The 16192-nt window shown below is 34.9% G+C and overlaps 1 protein-coding gene and 1 long non-coding RNA gene across 2 annotated transcripts in view; both read left to right on the top strand.

Moving 5' to 3' along the window:
• The window catches only part of LOC125241967 (carboxyl-terminal PDZ ligand of neuronal nitric oxide synthase protein), a 253034-nt gene that overhangs the window by 195634 nt on the left and 41208 nt on the right, over positions 1-16192 (top strand). The gene's annotated exons all lie outside the window — the stretch shown is intronic.
• On the top strand, positions 11410-14096 carry LOC125241968. The gene is made up of 4 exons (XR_007178804.1): positions 11410-11915; positions 12104-12223; positions 12787-12928; positions 13657-14096. It is a non-coding gene; the product is annotated as an uncharacterized LOC125241968 (long non-coding RNA).

Here is a 16192-nt window from a genome sequence, read left to right as displayed (position 1 = left end):
GCTTCCGACCATTTTTGGCATGCCGGACCCCCCGCCAGTTATCAGCCGATAATATTTGTTTGTGTGCGTATATAATGTAGGTATACGTTTGTAGTAGTGTGCGTGACTGAAAAATGGCGTCTATTAAACAGCTGTTAATGAACGAAATTCAAATTAGTTGACAATTTCCATTGAAAAAAAAGGTTTTTTCATCTTTTGTGTAATGTAAAATTATTTATTTTGCCTGACACTCTAAGTATTTTTTATGTTCGTTATTTTAATTTTACAATATAATATTTGGAATATAGTGCTTATAATTATTAAATATAAAACATTTTTTAAATATTTTTTTGATACAAAATCATACTTCATTGATTTGGAACAATGCGTTTTATCGGACCTACATCCGACACTATCGGAAGCGTTTATCGGATGTAGGATGTCGGTCCGACATTCGATATCGGATCGGATAATGTGAAAACGGCCTAACGGCTCACGGTTTAAAACGTTACAATGTTTTGAAATACATATAATAGATTAATAAACAATTCCATCTACTCCCAATAAATTTAATATGCTAATTAAAGGATTCATATGACTACATAGATTATTTTATTGGTTGTTCATGTAATTTCTATCGCCCTGCAACTATAGTGAGGAATATAAAGAAAGTCTGAAATATTCCCAAGTTCCTTCGTACTCTTCGGGTAACTTCTTCTGGAAAATTATTTTCGTTCCTATTTATTTCGTTTCATTTTCATTGATACCACTTGTTCGCGTGATAATTGAACAAAAGAAAGAACAATATTAACAAAGTTAACTACATTTTAGTTAAGTACTAGGTGTATAGTTTGCAGTGTACACAACTCTCGAGAGACTAAGTGCCATTTGCTAGTAGTACAAGACACGAATTTGGACCATTACACAATAAAGGGAGTGGGAATTAGAAATTTCCACACCCTTGAACGTAATTAACATCCTTTACATAACACATTTGCCTGGAGATTAACTAAGTGTAACAGGAACAATGTTCTAAGCTTTAGCATAATTACTATCGTAGCTGCTCGGGACTTTAATTATTTTTATTTTGTATTTTATGCGATAAGAAAGTGGCTTACACAGCCATGAACAACGCTGGCGCTCTACCACTTGACAAGACACTGTTTTAATAATAAAATAAAATAATAGTGAGCTATTCGTTTATTACTTAATGTTATAGTAGGAGCTATAAGTCGGTGATATCTTCGTAATATTTGATAAATAAAGAGTTTGCGTACACTTAATACTTCTGTCATGGTGAAAAGTAAATCAGTAGGGTATCTAAATGGAAGATGGAACATGACTTTTAAAACTGCTCGTAGTAGTTAATAGTCTGTAATATGTAGACTTAAAGGCCAATGATGAAAGTGGACTTGTAGTGGATGATTTCATTGACGGGATTGACGCGGTCACCTCTCGAGTCTCGACAAGAAGAACTACTTAAGATACGGATTGTATACATTAATATCAAAAATAATAAGAGCCAGTGAAGCGGTAGACGGAGGTGATTGATTGACGTAGAGCAGCCCTGAAATAGTGCCATAATTTATACATAGAGGTATATAAAACAGAACGTAATTTTAATACCAAAGAAAACTGCATGAAAATTCGTTCACCTCATGAGATCGCGGACATACAGACAGATGCGATGAGGAATGGGGATCCTTGTTTATTAAATAAACATACATAACATTTATGTTGTCCAATAGAAACGACGTGAATCTTGGTAGTTTATAAATAAAATATTTATTTTGGTCCGTGGTGATGTCACAATACTAATTTACAATTGTTTATGATCTAGTCTTGTCACGTTTGAAAGCTAATAAAGTTGAGATCAGAGAAGGGGGCAGCTTGTACGAGTATTTATCTATCTGTGTCCAAACATAACGTCGATTAAAAAGTGTTCCATAATACGTCGACAGTCAGACACCATTTGTACATTACAATTACAATCTGTGTTTTTATTTCATTCCATCGACTGCTGCCAATTTTGCCAAACAGCATCGACACAGGCAAATGAGTAAAGTCGCTGGTCTTACTTATCCTACTTGTCACCAAATACAAATATTGTAAAGGGAAAATAAGCATACAGTTTGAAAATTATAAGTTCCAGCTATATACTTCCAAAGACAATATTGTAGAGAATTTTATAAAAAATATATTATTATTGTAGCTTTTACGGTTTTCATTAAAATGTTTAAAAACTGAAAATAGGGATATAAAAATGAGAGGAAAGAGGGGAAACGTAGACACCTCGACGTGTCTCTATTACTTCTACTTTTTCTTATAAACCTATGTGGTAACTAAACGCCTGCTCCGTCCCCCCCTCCCCCTCTTGGGATAGATATACTCACGTAAAGATGTTGTGTATCAATTTATTACAATAAATAATAGTTAAAGCATTCAGATTGGTATTAATTAATTACCATATGCTACCAACAAACCCACTTGAGCACCTGGGTATCACAACCTATAAGCTATATACATGCCGTTTCATGCTTTCTACCAGACGCGACTAATAATTCGCCTTTTCTGCCACGCACTACAGGGGAATAGGAAGTTGTTTTTTTTACTGCGTACATCATTCCGGATAGACTGCGTACAAGCCAAGCCATTTCCCCATCTCCTTTTCGGTCTGCCTGAACACTGAAAGACCTTGTAAAATTAAATTAAATTATTGATTACTCTCATTACCGTAAATTATATTAGCGCCTTTGAAAAAACAACTTAATTTTAGCTTCTCCTGGTACCCTGAAATTAGTTTAAAAACGTCGTTTACGTTTACGTCATTTTACTCATTTAACGTCTACAAAATAATTAAAAGGCACGAAAGATCCCTTTTACTATTTTCAGTGCCAATGTATTCTGTAAAATTCCATTTATGAGTACTAGCAAGAAACTGTTATTAAGTACATGCAATTAAAACAAAATACCTGCGAGTCCATGTTTTACTGTGTACCCCTTCAGGTGATCAAAAGGGGTTCACCAGGCAACAAACGTCATGTACCTTACCTGGTATTGCCATTGATATCTTCCTATTACGCTTGGCAAATCCGGCAGCAATATCCGGTGCGATCGAACGATTTCGCGGAATAATCGGAACTGTTGGTACGAAATATCGTGCGATATTTGTCAGTCGCCTTTTGGTGATGGTTCCCCATGACGAGAAAATCAGACTCTTCCCAATAGAGACTAGTTTACCAAGGGATGGAAGATGGATGGCAGTCGCTTTCGTTAAAAAACTAGTGCCCACTGCCTACGCCAAATCTTGGGGTTATTTGCCAAGCGAACCTCATAGCTCTCATGAGCCGGGGTAAAAAGCAATAATATTGAAGACACGGTGTAGCTCTAGACCCTAATCAGCTAAAGAATATTTCGTCATCGTGTACCTAACTTCAGCACCCACTTACTTACTTGAATAAATATACTTACAACTAACCACCCTTTAAGAATACCCCTTAGATTTGGCCTTGTGATCGTCTAATGGTAGTAGAAGGACCCCTAGGTAATGAACCTTAGCAACCCAAACTCTTTAATGCGAAGTAGATACGACTATTGGACTCATATGATTAATTATAACTTAACCCACTAATTAAAACTCAGCATAATTTTGTGAAAATTACGTTAACTTGGACGAATAGGCAAAAGACGTGGAGATTATGTTAACGCTAAATAACGCCTGTGAAAGATGAGCGAGCAAAGTAACATACGAACTTGAACAGGAAAAAACCTATAGGCGCCAGACATTTTATTCATAATTTTGGTTTATAAATGGTAAATAATATAAAAAATATTTTAGTAATCATCCACTACGCCCTATTAGTAGTTTCAATTGGGCTCGAAGCTTGCGTTGTGGTTTGAAACTCCTCATCTCAACCAAACTGCTCTGTTGAGAATCCTATGCCAAACCAGAAGGGCTATCTATCTATGAACTAACCCCCCTTTTGTTTTGTTTCATTTTCCCTAGCTAAACCCCCCTTTTTCCCCAATACTGCTAATAGACCATAACTTCTCGACCCTTTCACTGTTTCAACGATACATCGAGTAAGAAGCTTCCAATTGAAAACCCAAGAAAAGTAAGCTTAATCACTCCTCGGAGTTTTCGGCTTCCCATCAGTGGACGGCGCCCGCATGCCACTGGTCCCTAAACAAACCCCAGCTAACACTCAATGATCGCTGTCACATGAAGAATCAGAAATTGCTACCACAATTACAAATTACACTTAGATGAATTAAACAGTAATAACTCAAAGCTTTTTTCACACTTTGATAATAAATATGATATTGAAGTTTCATTATACCAAGAATAAACACACGATATTATTTATAAAATACCTTCTAACACCCAGTAATTTTGTTCACAATGATTTTAGATCTTGAATTTAATTTACTTTTACATAATTTATTTTTAGTTATTAGATAAGATAGGTTTTTATACAGAACTTTATTTATTTCCCTACCTGTCGATGTGTGTGATTCTACCCTACTAGACCGAAAGTTCCCTACTCTAAAACGATAAAAACTCTGTTCGTACTCACCATGGAACCAGAGTTTTAGGATATACGCGGTGTATACCTAAACTGACTACGCTAGAGTTCAGCAGACTAGACTGAAGAAAGCAAACCCTATAAGTCTGTGTATTTATCCCCCCCCCGATGCAGGCGTCCGTGGACAGGGAGGCAATCGGGTAGGATAGTTCCCTATTGTGTATATGATATATACTTATGACAATAAATATACAAGGCCTTCAAATACTGCCGCTTTGAACGAGCTTGGATTACTCCAAATGACACATATAATGTCCTCGCTCTAGGCTAACAGCTGGGCATTGAAGAACCAGGGAGGGAGAGATATTTTCATTTTTCTATGTTGGTAAAGAGAAAAATGCCAATTTAACCCTCTGTATTGGTAAAACTACGGACCTCCTTGCATCAATAGTTTAACAGCCGCTAGGTTAATCGATGCAAGGCTAAACAAACTGTCTGTCTGGGCAGCGATCTGGCTTTATAATTAAATATTCTTCACTTAATTTGAACTGATTAGGTATTATTTACTTTAACCATTAAATTTGATTATCACAATAACATTGAAACTGACAAGAAGAACCGAATCGTTAGCGGCTCACTTCACTCATATAAACTCCAACTCAATAGCACAAGACAATAAACCTGCACCACCGAATCGGAATCTACCATCCAAAATCAAGCTCTGAAAAGAACATATGTTCTCCACAAAACCAAACAATAGACGGCATGAATAAAATAAACACTCACTAACTTTCAATACTTCTAGTAAAACATAACTTAAACTTAGTAGAAATCACTACCCATTAGTACCAGAGTTAAACAACTCTAAGCACTTATCCCAAATGCTGACTTTACGAGAATAAAACATAGATTTTATTCACAATAAAATCAAACACTTAGAAATTTGGGCAGAGGTTCCTCACTATTTAAAACAATTTACACTTTAAACCAGAGTCGACTGTCGGTCCACGATGCTTGAAAAATAATGAATCAAAACAATGCTCCCGGAGCTATTTATAGGACACGAATCTGGACATTTTTTCTGGACACGCACCTGTGAAATTATTTCTAGACATTTTATCTGGACACGCCGATATCCAAAATAAAAAGATCATAAGTGCTTTGTTTACACCCATACGCTCTACGAATTAAAGTCCACGTTTTCTCAGCAAAAGATGCTTCCTATCACAGGTGTTTCCACACCTGACTTAGAGAGAGACAGATATATCATTGTTTATACCTAATTAAACTACTTATTCCATTGCGCAATAGTTGAAATACTTGAAATACACCGTGTTCCATTTAACACCAAAAATATGAAAACCGCCTATTCAGAATCGAAAGCAGAATCGACTGAACCATATCCCGATGGAAGTAATATTTCCATTCAAATCAACATGATTAATCATCTTTTTACAAGTCTATTCCACCGTACCTGCAACACAACAATGTACACATTGCACCGCCAGAGGCTGCTCACCCCTTTCAATATTTAGGGTTGTCAATACTGGCCAGTTTCCTGGGCGAACTCTCCTTCCCGCTACGAGCCTGACGTTGTTTGTCATTTTAATTTTAATGTTTATCATAAGTCACTACAAACTAAACTCGCATCTAATCACAACCTTTGTCACTCTTAATATTGGCTCAAACCCGCCTACTACAATTGCGAAATCCACCGTGACAAAACCTCAAAGTGCTTTACAATGATATCTTAGCTGTCTATTGGTAATCCCTATGTCGCCGCAGTAACGCACATAAATAAATAGTTTTATAGTTTATGATGGTAATTAGCAATTATTTTACTAAGTGTAGTGTGAGGTTTTGAGTATTAGCAGATACACGTTGTATAAGGTGTTTTGTTGAACAAGCGCCATCTAACGGAGTTGTTTTACAATCGCTCGCCCGTTCAATAACTTCGCTCGCTATTCGCTATTCATGTACGTCTCTCAGTAGTTCTTAATGTTTAGTATTTGCTGAAAGATGGCGCTAATTTCAATAGACGATAATACGCTGATTATTTTTGTGTAATTATTTAATTCATTCGAATTCTGACATAGTTTTATATGAATAAATAGATACAAAGTTACATTTAATCATCAATTTAAACATTTGTTCTTTGCAATGTTTCTTATTTATAGCTAGATGAAGTTGTTCAGTTACAGTTTCACCCCCGATTCAGTTAATTTAATGGATCACAAACGTCATCCATGAAATAAACTTAATCTATTGTATAAATCAGCTTCTTGTATACAAAAACCTAATACTATGAATGTAATTGAAAAATAAAAATATATAACTATCTCTAGTTTGGTCGAAAATGTCCCTCCCATTTCTAAACATGTAGTGTGTTTTCCAATACTACGCGACTGCCAATGACTCAGTTTTAAAATCAGTCTATCAGAATCTCGACAGTGAACCCTGAGAACCATGATCCCAGCCACTTCTCTCTGCCAGAGATAACAGGTTGTGAATCTGTTAGGTCCTATTAACCCGTTTTTGCTAGCTCATCCCCTGGTCGCGGCGAATTTTCCTTCCATCCACACTGTTGGACCAGAATTATTACCCTCCTGCTAGTAATTTCAATGAGAATCACAAAAACTTCTCATGCAGATACGAAGAAACCTTTTGATCCTTCCTTGTAAGACCAAAGCCTTCAATTTCCACTGTCGAAACTCAAACCAACTTCTCTACTTAACCACTCCCAGCCACATGTGTTGGCGCATGTCTCATACTTGAATAAGATAAATCGACTTAAGGTTTGTTCAAGTGTGTTTTTTTTTATATATAAACAAACCTTAAATGACAAGCACGTACCTCAATATGGTACAATATCACTTTTGCCGAAGCTATAGAATTATTGGAACAAATGACAAAACTATTTGATGATACTAAACTTCACATCTTTGAACTCATAACAGATAAACAATTAGTAATAAGAGCCTCGTTCTCACCAGACGATTATGGCTCTTAAACATGTCAGATGTCAAATGCATCCCATTCAAGATGAGGTGTGTGGATTTCGTTCGAGTTGTCATACCTTGTGAAGTAGTAACCACAAAATACTACCCTTTGAAATGGGTCGAATCCATTGGATTTTAACCTAACCAATAAGAATTTTATGGCTAATGTGTTCCCAGAATTCCCCCCCGTTGTATTTTCCCCTGCAAGTTCCGACCAACCTAGTTTTGACCACTTTCCAGCCCTGTCTGTCTCTATCAATCCACTCATACCATAAATTGGAGACATCCTTCTTATCTAACATCCATCAAATCTAGCCATTCACAAACACTCATACACCTGTAAACATTCATCATCTCTAACTTATACACATACACACAATCAATCCTCCTCATTCACGCTTTCACACGACTTCTAAAGACAGCCAGAACCTTTAAAAGTAATCAAAATAAATAATAAGATGGAAATAAATTACTACATAATATTTTTAAAAGTTTACCTATCCCATCCTACGCCATTCTACCCTGTCATAAAATAAGAAAAATCTAACTTTACGTGGTCTTCTATTAATTTTTTTTTTTTAAATTACTAAACGCAAGTTATCCAATTACAAATTTTGAATACCCCGCTTATGATATTTCATTAAAACGTTAAAGTACTTTTGTGCAACGTGGGGCGAAATCAAATATCGCCAACTGGTTTAAGTCAAATCGCGACGTTCCGCCAAAGAAATCAAAATACTCGAGCCCGCAATGCTCTCACGACCAGAGCTACACACATATACAGACACATAAACATAGAAAAATAAATGTAAAAGATAGAAGTAAAATATGTCACCAAAAACTCTGTTAATCCCCAGGCAGGACGATTCCTCCACATCTTCCCCTATGCCCGTGCGCAACTGTACCTACATGTACTATGGAAACATGATGAAAACTACACAGTTAATTTAATTTGCAGGAAAGTTAATGAAAAAAAACTATAAAAAATGTAATCATTATCTTGCCAAGGTGAAAGTATAGTCCCAAAGAAAAAGTATGAAATATATGAAGGTCCAATTTGGTTAACTACAAAAACACTAATTGCAAAATATCAAATAAATAAAAGTATTCCAATACACAAAGAGAATAACACAGTTCTCTACCTACTAATATCTAGACTGTTGTCTCTATTTTCCCCTTTTTTTTTTAAGGCATACAAATGAATATCTAAACAATAATTTAATTTAATTAAGTTGATGTTTAATATCATCATCATTATGATCTTGATTTTACGTGTTTAACATATTGCCAAAGATAAGCAATATGCCTAACTAAATTGTCTCTTATTCGTCAACAAATATCACAAGTCAATACTTGGTCAAATAATATTTAATACACCAAAAGACTGAATTAACATGCATACATACTTAATTATATTTTTTTTTTCCAATAATGTGGAAAAGATTCTAAATACTGACATGAAACTTTTAAGTAAAGATAAGCGGTATGATTCGAAATTTAAGATACGTGAAATATTTGCTATAAATATATTGTGAAGAGGATAAATTTGGGTCAACATACATACATGCAATCACACCCGCACGTCACAAAAGGGGGCAGGCCGAGCACACGAAACCAGCCCAGTCCCAGTAGGTATCACTCCCAGCAAACAATGGACCGAATGAAAAAGAAACTAAAAATGGCAGAGATAGGTTATAAAAAACAACAGATTAATTACATATATATATATTCATATCCCGTTGGTGGCAAATAGGCAAACGGTCCGCCAGAGGTCGTATGCGCATTGCCCACCCGTTAGGAACAATATCATTCAATTATTTATTAGCATAGGAAAACAATACTACTACCTAACATAAGTACATAAGTACCTACTTATAAATTTCTTCAGATGATATCCATAGCCCAAGAAGTTGTGTAGTCCTTTTCGAAGGTATGCTGTAGATTTTAATGTTACAACAGGAAATCCAGTCATTTATCTTGAATAGGTACAGCTAGCATCTAGGAGACCACCCAAATTATCTTCTTCCCCAGTTTTTTCTTCTTACTTGGCAAGTCCTTATTGTTTAATGATGAGTTCTTGAGTAGATAGTTATGATGATGATGATTAGATCCTGTTAGTCCTCATTAGAGGCATAAGGCTCTTAGAAAGAATTTCTAGTGCTCCTGGTTCCAGATAAGTAGGTATTTCAACTTTTTCCTATCTATTCTCTTCTCAGTCGGTGTCATAACTCAGGAAAACATGAAGTCTCTTCTTGAAGACATGCTGCAAGCTTGACCACAATTAAGATAACCGCAGAAGATCCAGTCATTTACTCTTGAACACAGCAAGTAACTTGAAACCAATCAATATTTTCTTCATCTCCAAAGTTGACTAGTCCTTATTTATCTAATCAATGGCAAGTTTTTGAGCAATACCTACTTCCAGTTTTCCAAAAATATTTCTCACTTGAATTGTAACTAATGAAATACCACATTAGTAACATTAACTACTCGCTAAAACTTGTTGTGCAAACCACCTTCATTCAATTTTAAAATAATTTGCAAAAAAAAGTCATTAATGTTTTTTTTTTTTTTTTTTTTTTTTTTAATAATAAACAAAACAAAGTCGTAAATATAAAAACAAAATAAAATTGTATTTCAAAATAAAATTACAAAAAGTGAAGCAAAAGTAAGATTCGAACACCCACCGTCGCATGTACCGTCCCATACATTAGTCCGCCCCTATACTACCTGAGCTACGAACGAGTTATGAAAAAGGATCGAATTTAGCAATCAAATAGAACTAACGGACGAAGGTATTAAACTCCCAATTATTATTTTTACGTTACTAATGTTTACTCAAACATTTTGTTTTACTTAATTCACGAACATGAAATAATATGTAATGAATACTCATATCACGATTTAAACTTTTCTAAGATACAAAACACAATCGAAATCTAAAATAATCAATATTGTTGAAATTTGAAGTGATTTCAGCGCACTTTTTCCCTAAAATTGTATGTAATAAGAAGGAATAATATGTAATAAAATATCATATACAATCAGTTTCTAAAAAGCATACCAAATCAATCACTGTTTCGACTAAATACTAGGTAATATTTGTTTGTATTTGTACTCACTTGCTTTGTGCATTTTTCTTGCAGAATTTTAGACACTGAACACCACTAATCACCATTGCACTTCACCGATGCTAAATAATAATTATTTTAAAGACTTCCTTCTAACACACAATCTGCATTTTTATTTAGAACAATCGTCAAACACAAGTTTTGGTTTTAAACAATACGTCGTCACTTTACACACACTTTTGCCTCTCGCGACAGGGAAATAACGCTACCAACCATTTGTACAGATAAAATAAACACATATTCACTGAATTTGAACTAACTTACATTACTTTCTTTCCACAAAACCGTAATTTATCCAAACTAACCTCAAATTAGCCGGCTCTTGTTTGTTTTGAAAACGTCAAACTACACGAACTTATCGACATTTTTCGTGACTACTAACGACATCTATATTTTACGATCAAAAAAGTCGAAGAAGAGAATCATTGTTGCGCGCCATCTATGTCAGACATCCGTAGTTAAAAAGTAGTTTCGATTGCGGAAGTTCAAGATTTCAATCGTAAAATTTAAAATAGGTAAATACTTCTCGAAATTAGGTACTTCTTGTTATGATATGTCGACTTTAATGTGATTATGACAAAATATGATTTCTAATTTCTACAATGAAGAAATATTTCATTTTACACCCGATTAATGGGACATAATTTGACTTCTGGCGATATCAGATCAGTACTAACTTCCTTTGACTTCAATGTGTCTTAATATTATTTTCTTGGAACGACAATGCTTTTGTTTTTCTTTAAACTTGTCATTAATCGCGTGATCTTCAATTAGAATTACTTAAATAACCGCGTCATTTTAAATCTGCTTAAACAAATGACAAATCAAAACAGCGCCGACGCCAATCATCCGCCATTCATACAGCGTATACGCCATTTTGTAATTTTTGCAAGAAAATGCAAGCGTAGACGAAATAAGAAAATGTAAAGAAATCATTGCCCTAGACACGCGTTGCTCTCAAATGATGCTGACGACAAAGTGATTCTGTTTTATCAAACTGAAAATCCGAATTATAATGTAAATTGTGATCTTCGAAATTGAGGTCATGAAATTGACATAACTCTATTTATAAACAATATGAACGACCGCGTTGGAGGATATGAATGCATTGGAACCTTGACATGTGTTTTACTGTGTTTCTCATCACGATAATAGAAAATCTAGTGCTCAAATTCACAATCTAATGAACATACAGCCATACAAAAGATGTCTTAAAGAGGTATGCCTCCACTGACAAAGTGAATTAAGTTGCCTACTCGAAAAGCAACTTTGCAAGGAAGGTAAGATCCCAGACCTACTTGGAACTTATAGTAACAGACTATTATTTGCACTACTTCCCCTAAGACCGATTATCTATAAAACCTGTTACTTAAACTTACTTTTTAAAGCTTCTAGAATAATGGATACTAAGTGAACCTACTTTGTTCTGTTTCAATGAATGATATTTACAAGTTTGTTTGTTTTTCAGCAAGTTTACTACCCACTGAAATGTTCCCTTGGTACTTGATGGGATTATGGAATGAAACTGGCAATATTACAATGTGATAAAGATATTCCTGATGGCGATGAGTGATGACTAACTTTCAAAGTAAGTACCTACTTTTATACTGCTAAACTTGTGCCTAGACCTGACCTTAATATATCACAAATCCTTATTTTAACTGTGTATATCTATATAAATTTTACTCATGTTTGCCACTCAAGACAGACGGATATCTTCCTAAGAGTAATATTTTCAGCATTAAATATAGTATTCTAATCCTGTCAGCTAACACTATTCTACTCTAAACCAGTTAAACTAAATCTAGATAACTTATTTATGACCTAATTAAACACCCAGGTATACTTTAGAAGTCAAAGTTACTCAGACAGACTCGGTGAGAAGTTTGGTACATACAGCTTACTTGTACTCCAAGAAATCTAATATTTCCTGTGTATATTCCCATAAATGTATAGTTGAAATAGTGTTGAAAATGGTGCTAAGACATTCCTTTGAGTGGATACTCAAAACCCATGTCAATATGTCACATTGACTGATCATCAATAGTTCCTCGGAAACTTCATACTAAAAAATTGAAATTCTTAGAAATCTTATAACTACTTAGTCTAGTCTTCCTATAATCTAATATTCTACTTTGTTTTGCTTTACAGACTACAAGATGAACCCCTTCCACTTCTAGAATGTGAAGAATGCTGCCATATTACTGGCCCATATGATCATCATGACAACTGTCTACCGTTGTCTACCCCGATACAAGGAAAATTACAAATGTGTTGCTAAGCTTAATATTAGGTACTTAAATACTTCCTTAGACTAAAACTACTCTTACTTTAGCTTATTCTAGCCGTAGATAAGTACATGTATAGCCTACTGTTAGAGAAATGACATAAAAATTGTATGAAAAAGCCCTAAGTCGCAGTATGGCTTACTGTACATGTGTGTATGTACACATCTCATCTTTCTTGCTTGGGCAAGGGAAGAAATAAAATATTATTGTGAATACTACTCCATAACAATAACAGAACTAGTTGAAATTATGATATATTGACGCTCCTGTAGTAAATTTCCAAAATAATCTGTGTAATGATTATGGAAATGTTCACCCCCATTAAATTGTTTCCTAGCTATGATAAATAAGACATTAAGTATTTAAATATGAAATATAATGCCACTAGGACATTACAGCTGTCAATAGGGTAGACTTTCACCCCCATGTCTTTAGACCACTAGACATATCTTGTTTACCGCTGATCTACTTGTAACCATTTCCTACTTTGGCAAATTGTACTAATGTTTTGAAATGCCTCACCCCCTGCTATTTAAAATAAGGAACTCATGTATGTACATGACTGATTTTTAGGTATATGGCATCCTACAGATATTGCTAACCTATAGTTGTACTATTGTAAATATTCTGTGCCTATACCTACTTATATCTATGCCTACTTAGATAAAACCACTCGAATTGAAATGTAAAAGGTTCCTCCAACCAACTAATGCATATTTATCTCTATTTTCAGATGACTAGAAGCAGTTAGAAGAATAAAGAACGGTTCCTGAGTTTTACAATGGCCGACTAACTTTTGATGACCGATGAAGAAGACTATGCCAGCAAAAGACAGACAACAGATGTACTTCGAATAGCAATATGACCAAAGCACTACCTTACATTATTAAGACTAGAATATTGAATATATAATAAAAGTTTAAGTTGTAAAATAATAATGTGGATTTCATATTTATGTTTATTTTTAATTAAAGATATGCAAGTGTTTGCTTTTCACTCAACCCTCAACTGCATGCATTAGATGATATTTGTCAGAGTTTGCACTTCAAGGCATGTCAATATTTTGTGATTGACTATCTGACAAATATTTAATAAGGAATTAGAGTCCAATAGTCAAAGTCACTCGCACTCCGCTTCACGAACAACAAAATGTGAGTGTCCTCAGCAAAACGTCCCACCTAACGACAACGTGAGACGCCCCACCAAACACACTCACGATTATAACTAAAAAAGCTACTGTTTAGTATTGTAATGTATATGAAATATATCTCATTATATAATTAAAAGAAACCCTATGGTAATACCTCACATCCTGGTTACGGCCTATCCAAAATTGTACCGAACTTCCGCACCCACATACTTATTTACTTACTTACTTGAATAAATATACTTACAACTAACCACCCTTTAAGAATACCCCTTAGATTTGGCCTTGTGATCGTCTAATGGTAGTAGAAGGACCCCTCGATATGAACCTTAGCAACCCAAACTCTTTAATGCGAAGTAGATACGACTATTGGACTCATATGATTAATTATAACTTAACCCACTAATTAAAACTCAGCATAATTTTGTGAAAATTACGTTAACTTGGACGAATAGGCAAAAGACGTGGAGATTATGTTAACGCTAAATAACGCCTGTGAAAGATGTGCGAGCAAAGTAACATACGAACTTGAACAGGAAAAAACCTATAGGCGCCAGACATTTTATTCATAATTTTGGTTTATAAATGGTAAATAATATAAAAAATATTTTAGTAATCATCCACTACGCCCTATTAGTAGTTTCAATTGGGCTCGAAGCTTGCGTTGTGGTTTGAAACTCCTCATCTCAACCAAACTGCTCTGTTGAGAATCCTATGCCAAACCAGAAGGGCTATCTATCTATGAACTAACCCCCCTTTTATTTTGTTTCATTTTCCCTAGCTAAATCCCCCTTTTCCCCAATACTGCTAATAGACCATAACTTCTCGACCCTTTCATTGTTTCAACGATACATCGAGTAAGAAGCTTCCAATTGAAAACCCAAGAAAAGTAAGCTTAATCACTCCTCGGAGTTTTCGGCTTCCCATCAGTGGACGGCGCCCGCATGCCACTGGTCCCTAAACAAACCCCAGCTAACACTCAATGATCGCTGTCACATGAAGAATCAGAAATTGCTACCACAATTACAAATTACACTTAGATGAATTAAACAGTAATAACTCAAAGCTTTTTTCACACTTTGATAATAAATATGATATTGAAGTTTCATTATACCAAGAATAAACACACGATATTATTTATAAAATACCTTCTAACACCCAGTAATTTTGTTCACAATGATTTTAGATCTTGAATTTAATTTACTTTTACATAATTTATTTTTAGTTATTAGATAAGATAGGTTTTTATATTACAGAACTTTATTTATTTCCCTACCTATCGATGTGTGTGATTCTACCCTACTAGACAGAAAGTTCCCTACTCTAAAACGATAAAAACTCTGTTCGTACTCACCATGGACCCAGAGTTTTAGGACATACGCGGTGTATACCTAAACTGACTACGCTAGAGTTCAGCAGACTAGACTGAAGAAAGCAAACCCTATAAGTCTGTGTATTTATCCCCCCCCGATGCAGGCGTCCGTGGACAGGGAGGCAATCGGGTAGGATAGTTCCCTATTGTGTATATGATATATACTTATGACAATAAATATACAAGGCCTTCAAATACTGCCGCTTTGAACAAGCATGGATTACTCCAAATGACACATATAATGTCCTCGCTCTAGGCTAACAGCTGGGCATTGAAGAACCAGGGAGGGAGAGATATTTTCATTTTTCTATGTTGGTAAAGAGAAAAATGCCAATTTAACCCTCTGTATTGGTAAAACTACGGACCTCCTTGCATCAATAGTTTAACAGCCGCTAGGTTAATCGATGCAAGGCTAAACAAACTGTCTGTCTGGGCAGCGATCTGGCTTTATAATTAAATATTCTTCACTTAATTTGAACTGATTAGGTATTATTTACTTTAACCATTAAATTTGATTATCACAATAACATTGAAACTGACAAGAAGAACCGAATCGTTAGCGGCTCACTTCACTCACATAAATTCCAACTCAATAGCACAAGACAATAAACCTGCACCACCGAATCGGAATCTATCATCCAAAATCAAGCTCTGAAAAGAACATAAATATGTTCCCCACAAAACCAAACAATAGACGGCATGAATAAAATAAACACTCACTAACTTTCAATACTTCTAGTAAAACATAAC

This window comes from Leguminivora glycinivorella, chromosome Z, assembly GCF_023078275.1.
Source record: "Leguminivora glycinivorella isolate SPB_JAAS2020 chromosome Z, LegGlyc_1.1, whole genome shotgun sequence".
Classification (NCBI taxonomy): Eukaryota; Metazoa; Arthropoda; class Insecta; order Lepidoptera; family Tortricidae; genus Leguminivora; species Leguminivora glycinivorella.
This window is presented reverse-complemented; position numbering and strand designations above follow the sequence as displayed.